Source organism: Haemaphysalis longicornis, unplaced genomic scaffold (assembly GCF_048455015.1).
Source record: "Haemaphysalis longicornis isolate Haplotype H1 unplaced genomic scaffold, Haemaphysalis longicornis Haplotype H1 scaffold_5, whole genome shotgun sequence".
NCBI classification, from domain to species: Eukaryota; Metazoa; Arthropoda; class Arachnida; order Ixodida; family Ixodidae; genus Haemaphysalis; species Haemaphysalis longicornis.
The window spans coordinates 28,678,371-28,684,370 of NW_027526385.1; the positions used below are offsets into that span (position 1 = coordinate 28,678,371).

At 47.1% G+C, this 6,000-nt stretch overlaps 1 protein-coding gene across 1 annotated transcript in view; it reads right to left on the minus strand.

Annotated features, from left to right (window-relative positions):
* LOC144138007 (8.6 kDa transglutaminase substrate-like) overlaps positions 1–2,611 on the minus strand; it is a 29,664-nt gene extending 27,053 nt beyond the window's left edge. Inside the window, exon 1 of the mRNA XM_077670039.1 lies at positions 2,434–2,611. The gene's annotated coding sequence lies outside the window, so the exon portion shown is untranslated. The remainder of the gene's footprint in view (positions 1–2,433) is intronic.
* Positions 2,612–6,000: the final 3,389 nt, after the last annotated feature.

A 6,000-nucleotide genomic window follows, 5' to 3' on the forward strand; every position in this document is an offset into this window, starting at 1 on the left:
AGGCGAAAGCGAACACATCTCTCGCGAGGGGCATTGGATTGGATTCGAACACTCTCTCGCGAGGGGCATTGGATTGGATTCGATTGGATTGGCTTGGATTGGATTGGCTTGGCTTGGCTTGGATTGGATTTGGATTGGATTGGATTGGATTAAAGTGGATTGTGTTGGATTGTGTTGCGTCATAGCCGCGGCACGTTGCGTCATAGCCGCGGCCGGCAGACGCGCTTGGGCCGGCGCATTTGCAGTACTCTCTCTTCCGCGGTTTCCTCTCCTTCGGGCGCGCTGCGCATATAACCGGTGTGCCGTTCTCCGGCCAAGCAACATCCGCGGTTGGCTCAAACACCTAGAGTCCACGCCGCTTTACAAGTACGCCAACGTCGTCGACTGGGACCGGCTTACGCAGTCCCCTCAACGTATATAAGCGGCGGAGCACGCGTTCGGAATTCAGTCAAGGGCGTCTTTGCATGGCTTACGCTTGACGTGACGCTTTGCTTGACTCGAGTAGATGCGACGCATTTACTCGAGTTCCCCCCGTGGGAAGATGCGGGCGGCTTTTTCTGTTGGCTTTCAAGCTCGGGACGCCACGAGACACCGTGAAAAAGATGCGGAGATGCCAACCGATTTGCACGCGTTATCGTTATGATGAATTTTGCTGTCGGTTTTCGGCGATAAGCGAAGCCGGCAGATCAGCAGTCAGAGGGACTGTCGAGCGTGCGGGAGCAGCCTAGGAAGCGGCATTGGCACTTACGTCAGCATTCTGCGCACGCCACTCGTCTACCGAGTTTTGCCGCTTTTGATCGTGATAAGGCGGTGTAAGACCCGCCGGTCAACGCTCCCGCGATATTATGAAGAGGCGGCAGGCTGTCTTTTCCTCTGATCGTGAAATTCATACCACCCTAAGTTTTTCCACAACAGCAAACGCATCGTGGTGTGGTGACACGTAGACGTTGAAAAAAAAAAAAAACACGAAAACATCTTTCTTTGGCAATTCAGTTCCAATATGGGAGTTGCTTATTAGGTCTAGGTGTGAATATTACTTATGTTTCTTGCGTATGATTAATGCGTGCTGAGTCAGGTTCGAAAGCGCTTGCTGGTGTTGTCACATTTCACCATTTCGTTCACAATATTTGAAAACTCTCAACATCCTGATATAAAAGTACCCAGTGCCAAATTGGACCAGAAACAGTATCTTATAAGTGGGACAGCTGCCTACATTTCATTTAACAAGTATCCATACATGCCCCAAGAACTATTTAATTTATACACGTATAGGGTGATGCTACGATAATTGGGCACTTTAAAAATTTTCCTCAGCGAACCGCCGCTGTGTTCGCGCTCAAACTTCGCACGAAGGTCGCATTTTGTGGTCCATTTTGTTTGACACCGGGAACAACGATGGTACTTACCTGTTTATTCTGATACTAAATAAAAGCAATGTTCGCCTATGAGAAAATGGCGGCTGGTTTGGACGTGTGAGCCAGCGCAAGTTGATTTTGGAACGACGGCGCCACCTTGGGTATTCAGAGGGAAACGCACGTTTGAGGTTCACGGTAGGAAGGAGCCAAATAGTGCAGCAGATTCTCACAAAAATCACCTAGGAAGGAGCCAAATATTTCCTGATCGTCTGCTACACCATTTCGCTCCTTGCTACCGTGAATCTCCAGCGTACGGTTCGCTCTGCATACCCCAGGTGGCGCCGTCGTTCCAAGATCAACTTACCCTGGCTCGCACGTCCAAATCAGCCGCCATTTTCCCATAGGCGAAAATCGTTTTTATTCATTTTCATATTAAACAGGTACGCACTGTCGTTTTTCCCGGTATCAAACAAAATAGACCATAAAATGAGACCTTCGTGTGAAGTTTGATCGCGAACAGAGCGGCGGTTCGTCCAGGAAAAGTTTTTATAGTGTTACAATAATCGTCGCACCACCCTTACATGTGAGATGTTTTCTGTGAAATATTCGCAGACACTGCAACGCTCCTGACACAGTGTGTAGAAGACTGAGGATGGCGGTCTGGTCGTCTGTGCCTTTGGTACCATTCTCCTGTTATATAGACGTGAAATAAAAGTAACATAAACTTAAAAATAAGAAATGTCATTTATGCATTGTAGGGTTACATTTGTAGCACGTATTTTCTCGCGGCAAGTTAAACCGATATTTAACGATGGAAGCCAGGCATATCCGGCTTCATGTTGCTGCAAACATTTTAAATTGATGGTAACTCTAACGGTAATAGTTAAGCGCCAAGGAATATATTTTAAAAAACAAATTCAATATAGTGACACGACATGCCAGTTTGTTCGGAGCCTTTGGTACTTCACTAAACAAAAAAAAAAAGCATTTTGTGATAGATTCCAGGCGCGTGCAGCACAGATTATAGAATAGAATGGCGGGATCACGGAAGCAATAAAAACATGAGAAAATAACTTACCTCGGTTGTTTTTGAGAAGCCGAAAAATGTGTCCTGCTTTTGGGGGTGCACAAAATACTTGACCACAGCTGGGTCTTTAGGTGTCCGCTTATATGCACAGCTTAACCGCAGTGTTCAGCGAATAGAAATGGGTCAACGTTTCAGGCGATGGCGACGCTGGCGGTTGTTGAAGAAAACTGGCTCCTGGGAGGTTGTTCGAAAGAGAGAGAAGAGCACTTTGGCCCTCTGTGCACGTGTGTCTGTTTATTCCACCGACAAGAAGTCTCAAGTTGCTTTCTGCGCACGTCGCAAGCAACTGGAGAAGCAGGCCTCGCTGATAACCAGCGAAAGCTCTTACAAAAACAGCCCGGCTGATAAACCCAAGGAAGACATTTATGAAGTTAGTTTTGGCCTGCATTAGTCAAAACGACGCGAGTTATTCGAGCTTTGACCTTTGTTTCAGGCAGACCTTGCTTATACAAGGACCCAGATAATTCCTTTCTTGTTGTGCACGTGCTTTTTTTCTAGTCGGGACTCGCTACGGCGCTTCCGGGACCATTATTTGCGTGAGATATAATCTTCAGCGAAACCTACTTTGAAGCACAGCACAATGGTAGTTAATAAAAAGTTTACAAGATGGACTCTGCTAGATTAACCCACACGCCACGTGATTTCCGCAGACCATCTCGTTAAGGTATTGAGCAAAAAGGTGAGTGATTGAGCAAGAACGGTTACTTCGACTGAAGAGAAGAAATAACATGCAAAAAAGAAAGGTTCGGATGTCGGTTCACGGAGAAACAGTGGAGGTAGCAACAATTTCGTAGCGTACGTTACCAATACACTGACGGTGAAATGGTTCATTAAGTGAATATGTATTAAAAAGGTAACCAACCCCTTCCTTAAAGAAAATAGGTGCGCCCGCGAAGCTTGTCACCAGTAAATACAAACCAAACCTAACCAAAAGTAAAAACCCGGAAGCAACCCCCAACCAAACGCAAGCAGATTCCCGATCAACCCAAACCCGTACTCAATCAACCCAAACCAAAGTCCCCCCAACCGACTGGCTGAGGTTGACCCGACCTTAAAAATCCTACCACGCACACAGCAGAATAATAAACAGCGCTCGACGCATAAAGAATCGCCTCATCACCTCGTCACATACCGGTTCACTACCACTGGCGTTTCGCTGTCACGCTATAGTTGTCGGCAACTTTCCAATCGGCCGCTCATATCACGGCATGCAGCGTGACCTATCAGTGGCAGCGTCAGTTCAAACGACGCTGCGGTAAACAGGAACATGAGTCTGCAACACGCCCATTTCAAATTAGCCGCCTATCTCTCGGCGTGCAGTGCGACCAAGCAACGTCAGGGTCTGTGACAACGGCGCAGCACAAGGCGGCCTCCAACGCTAGGGATATGAATACCATGCCGGAATGAAGCAATGGACGTCGGCTTCATAACGCGACGGACCCAGGTTCGATTCCGAACACGGAAAGCGTTTGCATCTTGAGGCGCTTCCTTTTTTTGAAACACCATCCCGAGCTTTCATGACACAAGTGAGTCGATGCGATCTTCTGTTGAAGAAACGAAAATGAAAGCGCATGGGGTGGACAAACCAAAGCGGGAGGAAGATGCCCCTATTCTGGGATGCCTCGAGGTCTGCAGCCGCCCTCTATTGGGCAAGCACTCTACACAGTACGCCGGAATCTCGGATTGTCACGAAAGACCTTACCTGCTAGAAGCAGGGGTTGGATATTTGAGGTATTGCACAGAATGCCGGGTTGTGCACTGTAGATGCCGAAATGTCTATATATAATGATACCCTGTATTTGGTTTATTATGGGGTCTAACACACCGAAAGTACGTTTGGGCTATGAGGCGTGAGGCCGTGGAGTGTTGCTCCGGATAAATTTCGACCACCTGCGGATCCTAAATGCGTGCCAGAATCTCGGCACACGGCCGTTTCCCTTTTTCACCTCCCTCTACAAAATGGCCTCAAGGCTGGGATCAAACCAGAGTCCTTAATTAAGGTCATCAGGACAACGCAGTACCCACTGAGCCACCGGAAAGGGTAGATAGCGTTCACTAACGCGAATGTTGCTGCCTTGTTGGCATATCGCGTGCACGGTGAAAGAGTCTGAGCTTATTTCTGTTCGTATCTCGAGACACAGTGTGAATATTGATGGAAAGTGCGCCAGAAAGATAGAAAGTGACGCCTTGTGGGAGACAAAAGAACTATGGAGTGAGGCACCTGGGTGAAGGTATTTCTTTTCGTGGAGCGTTCAGAGAGAAGTGGGTCCTGCTGCTTATATTCGCCAATGGGGTTGTCGAAAGGTACGGCGCTTAATACCGTTGTGTTCCAATATTTTACGGAAGCTTGAATAGGCCCTCGGTAGCCTTGAGGTTCTTTCATTACTCATTTCACAAATGGATAGCTGTGGCACCATGGCTGGTTTTATCAGATTATCTCGATTTGGTGGACTGCATGGCGATTCTTCTATAAAACGGAGGGCTTGTTCAATAAATGAAACCAGTCGCAGTCTACCTGAAAGCTCTCGGGTAGTACGGAACCTGCTAAAAAAGGCTGTGGCGCTTTCTCTTGACGAGTTTCAGTACCAGCCTGGTGTTGATGCCGAAAGTAGCCAAAAGAGGGCACCGCAACCCCTTACAAGACCTATAAAAAGGCACTGAGTTTTGTTTTCAATACTTTTATATAATTAATGCGTTCATTCAAAATTTTTCCTAATTTATATAACTGCGTACGTATTTGCGGCCTAGCGATGGCAGCGTCCGTGTACACGCCGAAAAGCAAAGATCACCCCCAACCAACTTTTAGCATATGAGGAACGTTTGTCTCTGTGGCACAAGGAATTGACATCGGCTTTGTAACGCATGGGACCGAGGTAAGATCCCGCCCTGGGAAGCCGTTTTCTTCACGTTGCCTCCGTTTGAGTGCGTGACGCCATGATGCCGGGCTTTGTTTTGGGTGCGTGACACCGGACGAGTTAACACGACAAGCAGAGCTTTTGAAATGCTCCGCACTTAAAATTAACTTAGTCGCCAGTTCCTACCTCGAGATCGTGCGTCTTTGATGATGGCGATGGTTCCCTGTTGTGTGGTAGTAGCGAAGCCAAAAACAATTTCTTCTGCCATGCTCTTTTCATTCTCTGCAGAGATAGGAAAAAAAATGAGCGCAAGAATAGAAGTGCGTCGTCTTGCATCACTGAAACTAGAAAAAAAGGCATTGACTGGAAAGCGTCCCATCTACTTCATTCGGACTGCTATGAATCAAGGTTCATCAAGACGAATTTTGAATATATCATGCTGCTACAGCCGTATGTATGCAAATTTATACTTCCAAGCACAGCTTTACGTTTTTCCCGTAGTTGAATTTCAAAAGTTGTAATTTCTGCCACTGTCCCTATTGCGTGAGCCGGTTTGTTTCTCAGTGTAGCCACACGGGCACGGTGACAGAGCTGCCAAAATAGGAAGAGTTTGTGCAAGATACCAAGCTTTTGAGGGCGTTCTTATGCAAAAGACACGCAATGTTCACCAGTAGTTACATATGCGGTGTTTTCAAATACCTGG